Source organism: Chinchilla lanigera, unplaced genomic scaffold, assembly GCF_000276665.1.
Source record: "Chinchilla lanigera isolate Chin_1 unplaced genomic scaffold, ChiLan1.0 scaffold00114, whole genome shotgun sequence".
In the NCBI taxonomy this organism is placed as follows: Eukaryota; Metazoa; Chordata; class Mammalia; order Rodentia; family Chinchillidae; genus Chinchilla; species Chinchilla lanigera.
Genome location: NW_004955515.1, coordinates 2,607,018 through 2,623,412, shown reverse-complemented (window position 1 = coordinate 2,623,412; position 16,395 = coordinate 2,607,018). Strand labels below are relative to the sequence as shown.

Sequence of the window (16,395 nt, the reverse complement as noted above, 5' to 3'; positions counted from 1 at the left end):
CATTCACACCTCGCTGCTTTGCAGGGGTCACACACATTGCCTCTTACACCTGGTGTGGAGTCTTAGGTCGGTGTCTTAGGGCTACCATGAAGAGACCCTAAACTTCATGGCTAAGGAAACACATGTGTGTATCATCTTGCAGTCCCAACGTCAGACATCTGGCAGAGGGCTGGTTAGCATCCCAAAGCTGGCCGTGGAAGCGTGAGGGAAGAACACATCTCACTGCCTTTCCTGCAGTCTCCTGCAATCCTCAGCCCTGGATCCCCTCCTCTCTCTCGAAGCTGGGAGGAGGGGATCTGAAAGCACCAGGCTGAAACTGCTGCTTTGGTGAAAGTACTATTTTGATCCAAAGGCAAGCAGGAAGCAGCATACACCAAGAAAGCGCTCACCTTCATCTTTTCTGCCTCAAAGCAAGGCATACATTTCCAAGGCATCTTCCTAAACAATACTCATCAGACACTCAATTCACCTCAACACAACTGGCTACCTCTGGGAGTTCGAACCTCCTTTCCCTTGTTCCCTGCTCCACAACTTATCTTTTGTCTAATGCTTTTTCTCAGTGACATCTGCACTGTCATTTCTTTTCTGTGAAGCAACCACATACATAAAAATAAGATAATCTGTCTTATGTCAGTTTAATTCGCAGGTCCCAATAACAGAACCTAAGAGGGTAGAAGAGCTGTCCCTTCCCCTCACCATCCGTGGAGCATCTCTTCTCTGCTTTTCTGCCTCTATTATGTTCTGGGTCGACTGGGAGGATCACACATCAGCAGAGCCCCTGCGTAACTCATTCACTGGCTCTAGGACGAGAACGTGGAAGTCTAGCAGGGGACCATTACCTAACCTCGGGCGCAGAGTCAGAGGAACCCTTAGCGAAGCTTCTGGGCCACGCTGGAGACAGAAAGGGCAGGCCAGCCAAGCTATGTTGACGACACGGGCCAAAGTCCTGTTACTGTAGGCAGCCATGTTAGACAGAAACTTAACAGGCAGTAACCAGAGAGGGATTGGCCCTCGAGGAACAAAGTGCAGAGGTGAAGACAGCACATTTGTGGCTGGAGGCAAATCTGAAGAGCCAGGCCTGCAGGCCTCTATAGATATAAACAGCAGCTTGGATTATACTGTAATTAGCACCACCTGGTCCAGTGGGCCACCCAGACATCAGACGCATAGGTGGGGGCCAGAACATCTGGACCCACACTCCCGTCCCTTTCCAGGAATGCCTTTGTTCTTTGCAGGCACCCTTGCTCTGTGATTTGCTTCTTATTGCAGCAGTATAGCGAAGTGGCTGTACTTGTAATCCTATAGGTTGACTGTAGTCTGACCCCCGTTGAATCCACCGTATGATGTTGCTGCATAAACTACCCCTGACAAAGGGCTTCGGTGACCACTTGGCACCCCTCCTGAAATCCAGAGGCTATTTTTTTTTTCTTTACAGTGAGTCCCCAACTTTCAAACATTCAAGATGTAAACTTTCACAAATACAATCAGATCTCACCTTACAAACATCTGTAGATGTGAACAAATCTTGAAGTAGCTCCAGTGTCTGCCGGACATTGTCAGGGTTGTGCTGCTGTGTGCATACTGCACAGTGCTGTACTGTATAGCAGTACAGTGCTCAGCAGAGCCCAGGATGTCCGTGAGTCGGGAGAAAACCAGTGGTAACATAGAGGGGCTGCTCAGAAGCACAAAGCAGTGTACACTGTATATTTGTGTCAAAGGCATATAAAACTCATTTTGTCGGACTTAGGAACGAATCTGACTTACAAACCCTCTCCAGACTGGAACTCACTCCTAAGTCAGAGACCTGCTGTATTTCCAATAAAACTCTAACTTCTTCCTCTTTCCTTGATGTTGTAAGACCTTGAGCTCAGCACATTGGACATCTAACAGGTTTCCTCATAACATGATGGGCAACTACACCTCCCCTGAAGGGCAACTACATCCTCCGGCCTTGGGAAACACGGCTCAGTATGGGCACAACTCCTGATTTTCTTTTCCTAGAAACAATTGGATTTTTAGGTGAGTTCTCCTAAAAAGTATCTGGTGTCCACACCAAATCCATCTGCCTATCTGAGCGCCAAGTTAGCTGGCCTGAGAGCTCAGCACCTTCCTGCTTCCCTGGAGGATGGAGACAGCAGCGAGAGAACAGAGAGCAGGGCAGCCTCGCAGCTGGTGCAGAACAGAGTGCTGGGAGAAGACAGCAGAGTGGGACAGCGGACTCAGAGGCCTGCCGAGTACAGATGCAAATAACCCTTGGAGGACTGGGGAATTAACAGGAAACTCACACATTCCGGGGAATCTTGACTTGATGAGTCATTCAGATGCAAATTTTACCCCAATTTGGGAAGGATTACAGCACCCCCATTGACAGCGCCATTCCCATGTAAATTCCAGGCTGAGGACAGCCCTCAGAGGTTCCCAGGCACAGTTCTCTGCTCAGGGATTCTCACGCAGGAGATCCAGGAGGCTCTCATGCAGGCACTGCAGCTTCCAGTTTGCTTCTGGCTCCTCCATGTCCTCCCCCCGCCCCCCCCCCCCACATCCCTTGCCCATATCTGCACTTCCCAGGACAGCACGTTCCCTAGTTCTCTGATGTGCACACGCTTGGGCCATACAGCACATGACACCTGGTATGCACTTCCATTTATAGAACCCGGAGCTGTGAGGCCATCCCAGCTCTGTGTCAGAGCAGCCGTGCCCGGCTTTGTGCATAGCAAGTCACAAAGCTTGTGTGCTGCTGGCCCTGTACTGTCTGGTTCCTGCAAGGCCCTGTCAAGCCCATGCCAGTCGGGCCAGAAGCTTCAGCAACCACCCCTTCTCTACAGAGCCCGGGAAAGAGGAAAACTGCAGAAGTGTACTCACAGGCTTGCCTGTGTCGCACGGGCACTCAATCAACTGCCCAGGAGAAGGAACCAGGTCAGCCCCAGGGGCTCCTCATCAGGCAGTGCCCAGCCCCAGCCCCCAGCCCCAGTGCAGCCCACTAGCCTCACCTTCCTGGGGCCAGGCACTCAGGACACTTCGGGTCTGACGCTCCCTTCCTGTTCGCTCCCTTCCTGTTCACTGGGGATGTTGTCCTGACTGCAACTGTGAGGGGTTTCAAGGACTGTCCTCAGTGGTATACAGCAGACAAGGCAAGGGGATGTGCTGCAGACAGCTGGGCCTACTCGGGCCACAACAAGGCGCCCTTCAGCAGCCATACAAGGCCTGTGGTGAGTCTTGTCCGCAGGTTGCAGAACCAGCCTGTCCCCATTCTCTGCCCTATAAATAGGAGGGCTGTTCTGCAATGTGGGTCCGATTGTTTCTCTGTGTGGGTAATTCATGGGCAGAGAAAGGCTCCCTTAGGAGCTGGGGCAGGGGAGTCAGACCCTAGGGGGAAGGGCTGCTCACCTAGCACCCTCCCATGCTGTGCATGCCACTGCCCACCAGGCAGGGCCAGGGCACCTACTGAATGCCATGTCCTCACTGTCAGGATCGTGAAGGCCACAGCGCCTCCAGCTCCAGGGCAAGGGCAGGATGCTGCTGTGCGTCCAGCTCTCCCTGCACACAGCCAAAGAGGGGAAGTGCAGGAATTTCACCAGCTTTCCTCACATGGTCCTGTGAGGTCTTGGGGTCCCTCAGCCTTGCTGAGCACCAGAGCCCTCCGTGAGCACAAGGATGACACGGGCATAGAGGTCAGGTAGCAGCGAGAGGGCAGATTATAAGGTGCTGTGCAGAGCTGTGGCATGGTGTGCAGGTGACCGATGCTTTGGCTGGGCACAGTGACCCCTCTACTGGGAAGCAACTGCACATCAGTGGGTGACACACAGTGGTGTGAGGAGCGGGTGGGTGGGGGCCTGAGTGCCCAAGCTGCTCTGGGCAGCCCATTTCCCCCCGGGACACACTGCCCACTGGCCCTCTGCCCATCAGACAGTCACACACTAAGCAGCTGGACTGGCGAGGCCCCTGAGCCCCCAACATGGCAGGCTCCACCTCCGAACGGTGGCTGTCTCACTCCACTCGGTTCCTAACAGGCAGCAGTGACAAGCTTAAGGGAAGGGCACAAATGGAGGACACAGGCAGCAATCAGTGACTGCAGCACTGACCCATCTGTGCTGCCACTGGAAGGTTTCCTGGTGCCCCTCTCTGGTCAAGCGGTCACCGCATGGAGGTGTAGCTGTGTCCATGCTGCAGGAAGCAGGGGCCTGACTGGGTGGGCACACAAGTGTGTCTCTGATCTCAGAGGAAAGCAAGGCTGTGCCCAGAGGAATGCAGCGATGCTTACTCTGGCCCACAGCTGGGAGACAGCTGGCACAGGACTCGAGTAGGTCCCAGGTCCTGAGTCTAAAAGTCCTTAAAGTCGGCAACTGAGGCTCATGGCCACCCCCAAATGGGGACATCTAGCACGCCAGGACACGCGGCGCCCACTGGCTGCCTCGCACGTGGCTCCTCTCTCTCACTGGGTGGCCTTTAACATTGTTTACTGCAGCTAGAGAGGAGCAGGCCACACTGCAGGATTCAGTGAGCTTGGGGTGGCAGCAGCTATGAGCATCTGCATCTGCTGAGTCCCAGGGAGAGGGAGGGGGAGAGGGGCCTTGGGACTGGTTGGGCCAGTAGCAGAAAATCCAAGGAGAGAGGACAGAGGGCAGGCCTGGGGACATTCACTGCAGGAGTCTGGAGCCTGGGAGTCTAATAACAGAGCTGGAATCAGGAAATTAGGTAAAATATTAATCTACCACCAGTCAAACCCACATTAGGAAATTGCTTTCTTCTGTCATTCCCAAGAGACAAAGACTTCTAGCTTTAAAGAGATTTCAAAGCAAACCCCAAAGTATTCTTTATATACCTGGACTGGAATCAAGTAGAATTTATGTACTTTATCAACTTCTATAAACTTTACAGTATGCTTGACAATGTCAGGTCATGTTTTTAGACCAAGAATGTATATGTCATCTGGTTTAAAGAATAAGATTCCCTTGAATCCTCTTTTCCTTTAAGACCTGAGGGTTGAGAGGGAGGGTTAGACCACTCCAGCCCTTAAATTGCCTAGGAGTTTAATTAGCCCTGAAGGCCGTTTCCTTAAATAAACTGTAATATTACAAGAAAAACTCATGGTGTGAGATACATCTCCAGTGATTACAGAGAAGTCTCACAAAAAATATTAAGGTTTTTGGGGCTAGGAATGCAGCTCAGTGTACAGCACTTCCAACATAGGCAGAGCCCTAGGCTTAAATCCCACCACTACCATACAAAAAAAAAAAAAAAAAGGGAAGGCTTTTAATTAGCCAAAGAGAGGCTAATGGTTTAGAACAGCCATGCACCACCCACATTAATAATAGGATGCATAATGTGGCTCCATTTCCGTCTAAAGTACTAGCTCAGCAAATAGCCAATCCAGAGATCATCACGGGCAACCCAACCCTCAGAGTGTATTGACAATTCACTCGGATTTATGGTAAAAAGCAAGAGCAAGCCTCAGGCTTTTCAAGCCTATCTCCAGGCACTATACATTCTCTCCACAGGAAAGTCTGAGGAGCCACTGCTCAAGTTGGGCCAGATGACTGACCCATGCTCACGCTTGCCACGTCGCAGTATCGACTTGAAGCATTAGTTCACTCTACTTAGCCCTCACCAGAGCTGCAAAGGGCACACACCTGCCATGGGCAGGGGCAGAGCTGGACACCAGGGACCAGCCTGTTCTTGGCTGAAAGCTTCACTGGCTGGGACACTTCCATCCATGCTCACCCAGGGCAAACCTGTAGTCCTGCTAGCATCTTCCTGCAGACCAAGGTTGTGGTTACCTCCAGTGTCTGGCTGGCATGCAGTGACCATACTGTCCATCCTCCCTAGATGCCTCACCAGCCCCAGTATCCTTCTCTGATTGACAATTCCATCTGCCTCTCCATGGTGCAGCTGCATGAGCATTTGTGAAATCCAAATCTGGTCCACCACATCCGCTAAAAAGCCCTCAATGGCTCTGCTGACTTTCGATTAAAATCCCAACTCTTTACCCTAAACTATGCACGTAACACTGACTGATCTTACTGCCTGCCAACACCCCACACACCAGCCTTCCTCCTTCATCTACACCCATCAGCCCTGCCGTCCACTTGGACAGGCTCTGTAACATCAAAAGCTACCAGGCCTGTCTGGGCAAAGTACCCTCTGATCTGGAAAAAGGGCGGCCTCTCCCCCAACACTCCCAGGCTCCCCGCACTGTGTGTAATATCCTCTCATGTCCATCTGCCGGCCATCCCCCAGCCCCTCCTGCCTGCCAGACACTCTCCAGGGCTGGCAGAGCAGTTTGGGAAGGACGTACCTACCTTGGCCACTCATCCAGTAGGCAAGACATCCAAGCACACACCTGGTGTCACATGTCTGTGACAAGCTGTGATCTGTCCTGTGCAGGCAGACTCTGGTTGGAGTGCTCCCCGAGAGAGACCTGAGCCAGAAGGGGTCAGGAGTCCTACAAGCACACTACAACTTTGATTAGCACTTGACTATCCTAGCAAATGCTGTTCAACCAAAGTAGCAGGTAGCTTTGCTCTGAGCTCTCGAAAGTCATCTTACCTGACCCACAGCCTGCTCACCAAGCCTCTCAAGGCAACCAGGCCTTCTAAGAACAACAACCACTTCCCTGGGCAAACTGCTGCTTCAGCAGCTGCACCTACCAATCCTAAGCCCTTCTTGCATCACCAGTGTGGCCTAGCCCAAGCCGACCTGCCACCAGCCTCACAAAGAGCTGCCCTGACGTTCCGTTCTAGCACAGGCACATGGGACTCAGGCAGGCAGGGCTCCTTCATGGAGGACAGGCTGTAGAGAGGAATGATAGGGATCTGGGCCCAGCATAGCGGACAGTGCTCGGGCTGCAGGTTAGGTCGTGTCCAGAGAGCTGAGGTAAGATGCCCCAGATCCTGAGGAACAGAAGGAGGGGAAGGGGATCCCACTGCCCTAGGGCTCCTCCTCAGGACTTTGGGGTCCTGAGCATGAGGATTCCACAGGCGCCACCTACAGGGTGAGGCTGCCCTGTCCATAGGGGTTCAACTCCCTCTTGTATATCAGCCCCCAACACCAGTGCAGTCACTTGTTCCCAGCTTGCTTACATGGGTCCCTAGTCCCTGTTAAATTCCAGCTTCAGATCGAAGGAACAGGGGAACCCAGCAACATTTACAAAGCAATGGAGACTGTTTGAAGCGGTGCATGTCCATGGTCCCCAAGGGGTGATTTGGCTATGGGATCACAGCACGTTCTGGAAATGTCGGAACAGTGACAGCTCCTCAAGAGACCAATCCTGCTTCCATGCCTGCATTTAAACATCTCTCTTCCCCAACACACTGTACACGCCGGAGCCACACATGGGACATGGGTGTGTAGATCAACACTGGCCAGGCTGCAAGCTCATGTGTTGCTGACCTCTTTGCCACTGACATCCACTGAGCTGGGGCTATGTTTCCTCCCTTCCCTGCTGGCCCCGGCCACAGTCTCAGGCCTGAGAAATGCTGCTGCCCAGATAGGGCCTTGGTCAAGGTCAGCCGCCAGGGCAGTGGAAAGAACTCCAGGGGATGGCACCATGAGCATAGTGGAGGGACTCCTGCCCAATGAGGAAAGGTTGCCTGGTCTCTCTAAGCAGGCAGGTCACCAAGAGTCCTCTGTTCAATGCCTGAAGAGTGTGGCCCTCACACTTGAAGTCACAGAATCACATGGAGAGTCTTGAGGACACCAGGCTACAGCAAAATTTCATAACACCAAGATACTCAGCACCAGACACCTAGCCAACAGCATTGTCTACCCGCTGTTCAGAGTAAGCTTTGAAAACACAACCACCTGCCACCTCTGCAGGCTCTACAGCTGACAGAGACTCCACCCCAATCACCAAGAGGGGTCAGGACACCAGTGTGGAAGGGAAGGGACAGGCTCCCAGAGGGTTTACCATCAGTCCAGCCCTGGCATGGGTCAGCACTACATGGTTCCTGGCAGGACCAAGGCCCTGCTCCTATCCTGCTTCCTTTTCCCAGCATGAAAACACAGACCCCAGATGCCTGTCAACACCCAGGCCCTGGTCACAAATGTGCCACATGGTGTGAAGCCTGGGGCCTCTGCCTCAGCCAGTTAAGAGACCCTTATGCATGGCCTACAGCAGGTCAGGGCAATTCATTGGGGCTGGAGCGACATGTGACATCCATGAGGACCGTGCTCCACAGGAGGTGGACACCCTGCACCCAGATGTCCCCTAGAAGGAGGCCAGTTCTTCACCCCAGGATGTGACTTGCAGCCCATCCACCCAGAGCCCCCACCAGGCTCCCTACATAGATTTCCCAGGTGAGACAGGAACATGAGCACCCACCTGGCCCCAGGAAGTGGGGCGTGGGAAAGGAATGGTATCCGTGTTCCACAGCTATGTGGGAGCCTGGATGAAGAAGAACTGAAGAGTAGCTTGATGCCCACAAGGTCCAGTCCCACCCAGGGCTGCAAACACTCTGTCCACTTTCCCATCCAGCCCAGCCGCCCATCCACCTTCTCCCTGACCTCAGAGCAGATGTGTTACAGCCCTGCTGCTCCCGTAGAGCTGCCAGGTCTCTGGGAGACAATGCTCCCTCTCTGCAAAGCACAACTTGGACCCCACCTGCCTGTAACTGCCACCTGCAAAGCAGGCTGAGCTAGCAGCCACAGCCAAAGGAGGACCCGGGTAGGTGAACAGCTGGAACCAGCAGCAGGTTGGCCAGGCTCACCCAGTGTCCACCTCCGAGGCAGGACTGGGCCCAACTTCCTCAAGTCTCCCTGTTAGTCCTGTGTGGGGTCAGGCACCTGACGCCCTCTCCACACCTTCACCCACGGCACAGGCCGGGCCAGGGTCAGAAAGGGGCAAAGGCAGCCCTAACCTCACCGTGCTCCTGGCAAAGGTGGAGCCCAGCCAGCTCTGGTGGCACAGAAAGCCTGAGGAGACCATGAGGAGGGGCACTAGGCAACAGAGAAGCCAGGGCAGTGGTGGGTGTAACTCCCTGAGGGTGACCAGGGCCAGAGCACCTGTGACAGGGGTATACACCACCTCAGTCACACCCCTGCCGACCGCAGCTGCACACACTGCGCCCCACACATGTGCCCCCCCCCCAGCCAAGGCAAGGTCAGAGCACCACACCCGAAAGAAACCAAGCTGGGGCCAGCTCCCCCACACAACTGTCATCTTTTCACCACCTTCGCAACAGCCTAGCTCTCCACTTAGTGGCTGACCGCCTTGAACGCTCAGCTCGCTTGTGTAATCATCTTACAGAAGCTCCCAGTGGCCCAGGTGCAGCTCTGCACACGTTTCACCAGGTCCTCCCTCGCCCTCCTCCACAGCCTCCTCGCCGGCTGCCCCTGGGCACAGCTGCTCGGCCCCACCCTGTCCTCCTCCACCCAAGACCCAGAGAAAGCAAGCATTGCCCAGGACCTCTTCCCCCGCTGCTGTATTCAACACGTGCAAGGCACAGCCAGGGACTTCCTTCCCAGCTGTCCACTCAGGCTAGAAAATGCTGCTTATGTGACTTGGGCACATGAAATGGCAAACAGGCCAGTGGAGAGGGGAAGAGGCAATGCACTTAACACAAGGATGCAACAGACCACAGAGCTGCAGTTCAACCAGCACAGCAGAGCTCAGATAACTGGGGCCAACACACCAGAAGGCAATGGCTGGATGCCCCTTCCATTAACATGCTTTTTATCCTGTGATGCTGGGATCGAGTGAGCCCAGGGCCTCGCATACAGTAGGCAAGTGCTCTACCACTGAGTCATGCATGCAGCCCCCCTCACACAGCTTAATCCACAGTATGCAAAAGGATTTCTAGACACATGCAGGAGTTTAATTCAGACACAGAACGACAGACCTCCTACAAGAGAATCAAGAGGCAGACCATTTCATCCAAACACTGGCACCTGTGAGCCTTAAGAGAAAAGAAAGACAAGAAAGACACAGACTAGCAAACAGGAAATGGGGCTTGAGTTTTCAAAGCAGCAATGAGGTGGAGACTCCAGATCTACACTAAACGCACACTCCCCACAGATGGGTTAGAGGGGGTGACTAGAAACAGGGTGAAAGAGGAGCACGACAGGCAGTTCACCGAAGGATCCATAGCTGGAAAACAAGAGGCAAAGACACCGCACTCACCACGCCCCCCAGAGACCAGCCACTAACAAAGCTGTCACTACCCCACAGCCAAGGAGGCAGAGACCTCTGGCCACTGCTGAGAGGGTACTGGGAGAGGGTCCTCCACCTGCAATCAACTGTTAGATATCTCAGGAAGCTGAACTGGCCAGATCTGTCAAAACAAAGACATGCCCTGCGCCCCTGCTGCCCCATGGTGTCCCGCCCTGAAATCTAAACCGCAGAATGACAGCTCCAAGGCTGCGGCTGTGTATTTAGGGAAGCACTGTTTACACTGACAGCACTATTCTCCTGTGCAGCTCTCATCAATTACTACAAGCTGCTGGCTTGGAAACAGCAAAAAGTTACTCTCCCGTACTTCGGGAAGTCAGGAGCTGCAATCAGCATCACTGCACCCAAGTCTGGGAGGGAGCCAGGAGGTTCACTCCCTCCCTGTGAGAGACCCAGCCTCTCCCTGGAGCACGAGCAAGATCGAGATAAGACTGATTCACCATGAGGACACAGCTCCCGCGATGACTCAGACTGAGGCCCAAGATCTGCTGTCTGCAAGCTGAGAGACGGAGGTCCAGGCAGGCGGCACAGCAACTTCTTTCTGTTCTGTTGGAACCCTCACTGGACTGGAGGAGGCCCACCCTCACCGGAGGGTGATCTACTTTCCTGAGCCCACTAATTCCAATGCTCACCCCACTGGGAACGCCTCCTGCCTCACCCAGGCATGTTGGCACGAACATTTGGTCCTCACTGCCCTCAGAGTGGTGTCTGCCTCCCCTCCGCACAGCCTGCTCCTTCCCCTTCCTGTCCGTCTCTACTTCCCTCCTCAAGGACACCTGTGACTGCGTGTGGGACCCAGCAGATAATCCAGCACCACCTCCGCACCTCCAAATCCTTAATCACATCTGCAAAAATGCTATTTCTATCAGGTCACATTCAAGATTCCTGGGATTAGAGCCAAGTATCTTTGGGGTCACTATTTGGTCTATACAAGGGACAAAAACTACTCCATAAAACCCTGAGGCTGAGGGTCTGGGAGTGGGGCCTGCTCCAAGGTTGTGTCTCTGCTTTTCCAATAGGGCCAAAGAGGATGCACTACCCTGTCTCCTCCAAGATCATGCCTAGGACTCTTTGTTCAGAGGAAAGCAAAGGCAAGTTTGCTGCTTACAATATTCTGGGGCTGCCGCTTCTTGCATACATGGACAGCCCCCTCTGAGTTGGCCAGAGGCAAGCACCATGCAAGATGCTGGGGGCTACACCTTTTACACATCAGGCAGCAGCAAGGGGACAGACACGGTGTGTGTGTGTGTGTGCGTGTGTGTGCGTGTGTGTAATGCTTGCTTCTCTGCTGAGGCCCTATCCCATATGAGAGGCACCACAAAAAATTTTGTCTCCAGGTACTGTGACAGGGATACACAGGCTGGCACAGGCTGCCCCAGGGCTCCGGAAAGCTGTCGGCATGAAACCATGCAGCATGCATGTGGATGAGAATGTGCCAGGCACATCCAGAAAGCTGCTCAATGAAAGGCTGGTCCCACCAGCTCCACTCGTGTGCATGACCGCATGGCCATATGTTCACTCTGCGCAGAAAAATGGGCCTCTGTGGGATATAAATAGCCTGGGCAGATGTGGTAGCGCCTGGGGTTCCTCTCCCAGGGCTCTGGCTGGGTGCCCCACAGCTGTGCAGGCAGCAGCCCCCCACCCACACCCAAGGCAGCCAAGCAAGTGCACGTGGGGTGAGGGTAGAAGAGGCTTCCAGGGCAGCCCTCCTGGGATGGGACACAGCACAGGGTCAGTGAAACCAGGACATACAGGACCAGCTCCCAACCCATGTGCTCAGGACACATATGGAAAATGAACTGTAAATGAACACACTGTTTCTCTACTACAGAAAGCAAAGGAAACTGACACCTGGAGAACACAGGACCTTTGGAACTGGGGTGGGCTCGGCAGGGCAGGGCAGACCTAAAGGAGAAAGGCCCAGAAGCTCTGCCAAAATATGAGATAGGAGCCCTCTCTGCTGCTGCCTCCAAGGGCCCTCACAGCCAGCTTTGATGGGAGAAAGCTAGAACCCCAGCACCATGGCACACTGCTGGCTCGGGGCTGGCCCCACCCGTGCACAGGAGGATGGATGGTGCCTGTTCTCTGTCACATTAGGGCCACTGGATATCCCAAGGTTGTGTACTGCTTCCTCCAGAAAGACCTGCTGGCCTTGTCTGTACTGTATGCCTTAACACAGTGTGTGTGGCTGACAACACAAGGACCAGCATTAAGGACAAGGTCACTTAGATGTATAAAACAACCCTGGAACTTTCAGATCTGCACCCACAGGACTCTGGGTACCCATGGGGGAGGGTCTGGGGTATTTTCCCAGGTGACAGCCCCACAGGGCTTAGTGAGAAGCCCAGATAGGACCAGAGAGTTCCCCCTGGGCCTACTGAAACATGCAGAAGTAATCACCTCCCACTTCAATATCATTTAATTAGAGGTACAACCACCTTATTCCCAGCTCTGTGAATATTTCAGATACTTGCTAAAAATACAGAAGACCTCCTCAGCTGTAGGGCAACAGTGCAGCTCGCAGGGAAGACTATGGGATTGGGACAAAGACGGCTAGAGAAAAGGAAAGAAAACTAAAGCCAGGAGCACCAAAATGACAACAAAACCCCGAGTACTTCGCCTTCTGCATTTAGCTTCTTCCATGACCACACCCACATCAAAGAGTTTGGATCTAAGAAAAGAAACCACAGCAGGTAACAGCCTCGTAACCTGTCACTCTTGGCTTCCCCAGACAGATGTCCCGGTGAAACCTGTCCTTGCCTTGGGACCTCACACGCCCTGGCAGCCCATGCTGGCGGTGATTCTGTGTTCTCAGCACTGCCCAGCAGTCTGCAGGGCACCCCAGCACACCAACCCTTCCTGGCAGCTGGGCCTCCCAGAACCCTGTCACTGCTCTCACATGAGACCCTGTGGATACACAGCAACCCTCCCCCTACTGGCAGAGGCCACCCCTCAATTCTTGGCTGAATTTCCAGGATGGCATCAGAGAGCAGATCCACTGAGGCAACAAGGACAATGCTTGCTTTGTTCCCACATTGAGGTCCCACCAAAAGAAAACTGTATGGACCACTTCACATTAGCAAAGGTCCCTGAAAAAGTTATGTTTTATTCCACTTCAACCCGAGTTCCCATATTATATATATCTTAACCTTAAGTATCTCCACTTTAGATGGCTTTTTATCTGCAAACTAGAGTGTTCTAAGACTCAGTGACAGTGCTGAACCCTGGTGCACTGTGCTTTTCCCTGTAACTTACTAGTTCTGCACAGTAAGACATAAACAAGAGTAAAATAGAACAACTGGAACAATACACTGTGGTACAGACATGTGAGTACAGATAGTATCTGTCTGTCTGTCTGCCTGTCTCTCTCTCTCAAAATATCTCATTGTACTGTCCCCAGCCTTCTGGTTGATGATGGTAACTGAAATCAGGCGAACTGAAACTGCACATAAGGGGGACCACTGTGTCCATGATGCAAAAGCCATAGCCAGAGGTGGTCTGTAAGTCCTGAGAAGGATCAGGAGGATGAGGTGCCCATGGACGGGAGCCGGAGGGCTGGGGCTGCCTGCACAGTCAGTACAGGGCATTGAATATCCTTCATGTTAAACAAAAGCCACATCTGGGAACACCTTCTAACACATACATGCCTGCGTAAACCTTGACTCCACACCCCCAGGACTGGCCACAGAGGGTACAGTGTCTGCATGGCTATGCCTCTACCAGCAGATCCTCTAGGAGATGGACCTGTAGGGCCCCAACCAAGCTAGACACAGAGGATCCGCCTCCCCAGCCTGCTTCTCTCCTGCTCCATCCAGGCAGGTGGGCAAGCCAGAAACACAAGAACCACGGGGCCCCTAGGCTGGATGTGCTTGTTTCTTCTAGGAGCTACCACAGATGCCCCAGCTCAACCCCAGCTTAAGTGTGACAGCCACTGAGTGACTGCAGGAGTGAACTAAGACAGTAGGTTCCTGCCCCTCACAGATTAGTGGCCTGCCTTGGAATGGGGATGGGTCAGTACATGCCCTTAGGGTCAGCCGCCCGGCTCTGTAGTCACACGGAGATGGGATCTCACACAGGCATGTGCCACAGCTGGCTTTGGAGGCTCTCAGTGCTTTGAGGGCGGGAGCGTACCCTTGCTCCCCAAGTTTACAGGTGGCACCTGCGAGCCAGGTATACCAATCACAGTAGGGAGAGGGGGTGGTGGCAGGGCTGGAGATGCCCCTACAAGTGCAGGGCCCTCCCAGGATTGCTGTGTCTGGTGGAGCCCGGCACACCTGTGCTCCTGACCTCACACCAGTGCAAAGCCCTGTGCACTGCCTTCCATCCACATTCAGGAGGCAGGAGAGGAATGAGGCCAGCAGACCCAAAGCCTCCCCAGGTCTCTCTGACAACCAGGTGCAGGCCTGTGAGCTAGTGAGGCACAGAGTAGTGGGGTCACCTTTCCCTGGATCCCCAGGTGGGAAGGCAGGCCTTTTTAAAACCCACAAGGAACTCCTGACAGCACAGTCCCCAGGGAACATGGGGAACAGTGTCCCTAGTTTGGCGCACTGACCCCAGCCCCTTGCTGCTCTGCTGATCTGGGTGCAAGGCTCCCACTCAAATAAGCCTCACCCCAGCACCACCTCAAAGAAGCCCTGCCCATCCACTCATTGCAGCCACAGCCTCCACACAGGCTGGAAGGTCTGAGCTTTGTAACACGGTCTCTCCTTGGCTCCCTGGTCCCGACAGGACCAGGCATAGCACAGACCAGATGAGACTGCTAAGAGGTGGAAGGTTGAGTACAAACTTCTGGAAGAGCCCATGCTATAGGCAGCTGTCGCGGTGGGCAAAATTTCTTCACTCACCTAACGCTCAGCACCAGCAGACATTTCAGCAACTAGGACTTGGTTTCTTCCCTCTGTCTGATGTCAGCAGAGTCTGAAACAATTAGAAAGGTGGCATGTTAGCAGGACCAACTGCAAACCAGAATCTCTTCCAATACATGCACACACAAACTGTGCCAAAAGTGGCCCTGGGACCCTCCACGGGCACTGTCTCAGTGTGGCTCACCTGGCCAGGGGAGACTAGATGAGGTGTCAGAGCTGAAGGACAATGACCACCAGGAATGGGATCATCACCATGTTCCTCTCCCTCCCTTCCGCTATACTGGTCCAACACAGCAAAGCTTCCCAGATTGAGCTCAGGGTGCAGCAAAGAGCTGGGGGATGTTATGATCAATAATCATGTCACAATAAAGAACACTACTGTAGCACAAACATTCCAATTCAGCCCCTCCCTTAGAAACACATAAAAAGACAGTGTCTAGGCTAGTACAGTATTTTCAACAACTTTTTCAGTTTTAGAATGAATTATGTACTTAAAAACCAAAATCAAAGCAGAACAGACAAAGGAGAAGGGTAAAAAAAGAAAAGAAACAAAAGGAATACCAACATGTGTGGGTTTTTAGAAATAATCTTAAAAGTAGGGGAAGGATTACTATATATGACGGTTAAACGCATCAACCTGATTGGCTCAGGAGACACTGGGATCAGTGAGGCACACTTCTGGGTGTGTCTGAGGATGTCGCGGAGCCGTGACCTTGAAGCCCACATCTGGCTCCTGCCCCTCCATCCTGTGTCTGTTCCCCACTCCACATCCCGGCTGCCATGAACGATGCTGTTCTGCTTCACCATATCCTTTGCCACTATTTCCACCTTCAGGCCAGCCGACCACAGAATGAATTCTCTAAAGCTGAGCAAAAATAAACTTATTCTCCTTTAAGTGCAGTAGGAGGTATTTTACCCCAGCAATAGGAAAGCTGACCTACGCACCACACATAAAGGAGAAGCATGAAGCAACAAACTGAGGAAACAAACTGAGGACAAAGGAGTCCTTCTGCACTGATCGAGGTCCCTGGGCCTCCCAGTGCTCCCTAACCAGAGCAGAAAGCTGCAAATGGCAAGTCAATGGAGGAAGGGGCTATCCCATGTCTTTTTTTTTTTTTTAATTATTTTAAAGAGTAAAAGAAGGATAATATAATAATACGGAGGCTTACCAAATTACAGACAAAGTGGTAGGAAATTATCAATGGTTGTTGTTTTACATATTGTTATCTACAAGATAGTTTCTCAGGAAAACAAATAGACAAATAATAGTGAGCTGCAGACAAAAGTAGTAGATTATTATCAATGGTTCTTGTACTATACTTTGGTATCTTCAAAGTGGTTTCTAAAGAAAATAAATAGAGCTAT

The 16,395-nt window shown here is 52.8% G+C and overlaps 1 protein-coding gene across 2 annotated transcripts in view; it reads right to left on the bottom strand.

Moving 5' to 3' along the window:
* The window catches only part of Sema4d (sema domain, immunoglobulin domain (Ig), transmembrane domain (TM) and short cytoplasmic domain, (semaphorin) 4D), a gene marked incomplete at its 5' end in the record, with an annotated part of 102,572 nt that overhangs the window by 52,975 nt on the left and 33,202 nt on the right, over window positions 1-16,395 (bottom strand). For both annotated transcript variants that reach the window (XM_005408877.2, XM_005408875.2), the window contains 1 exon segment: window positions 15,010-15,082.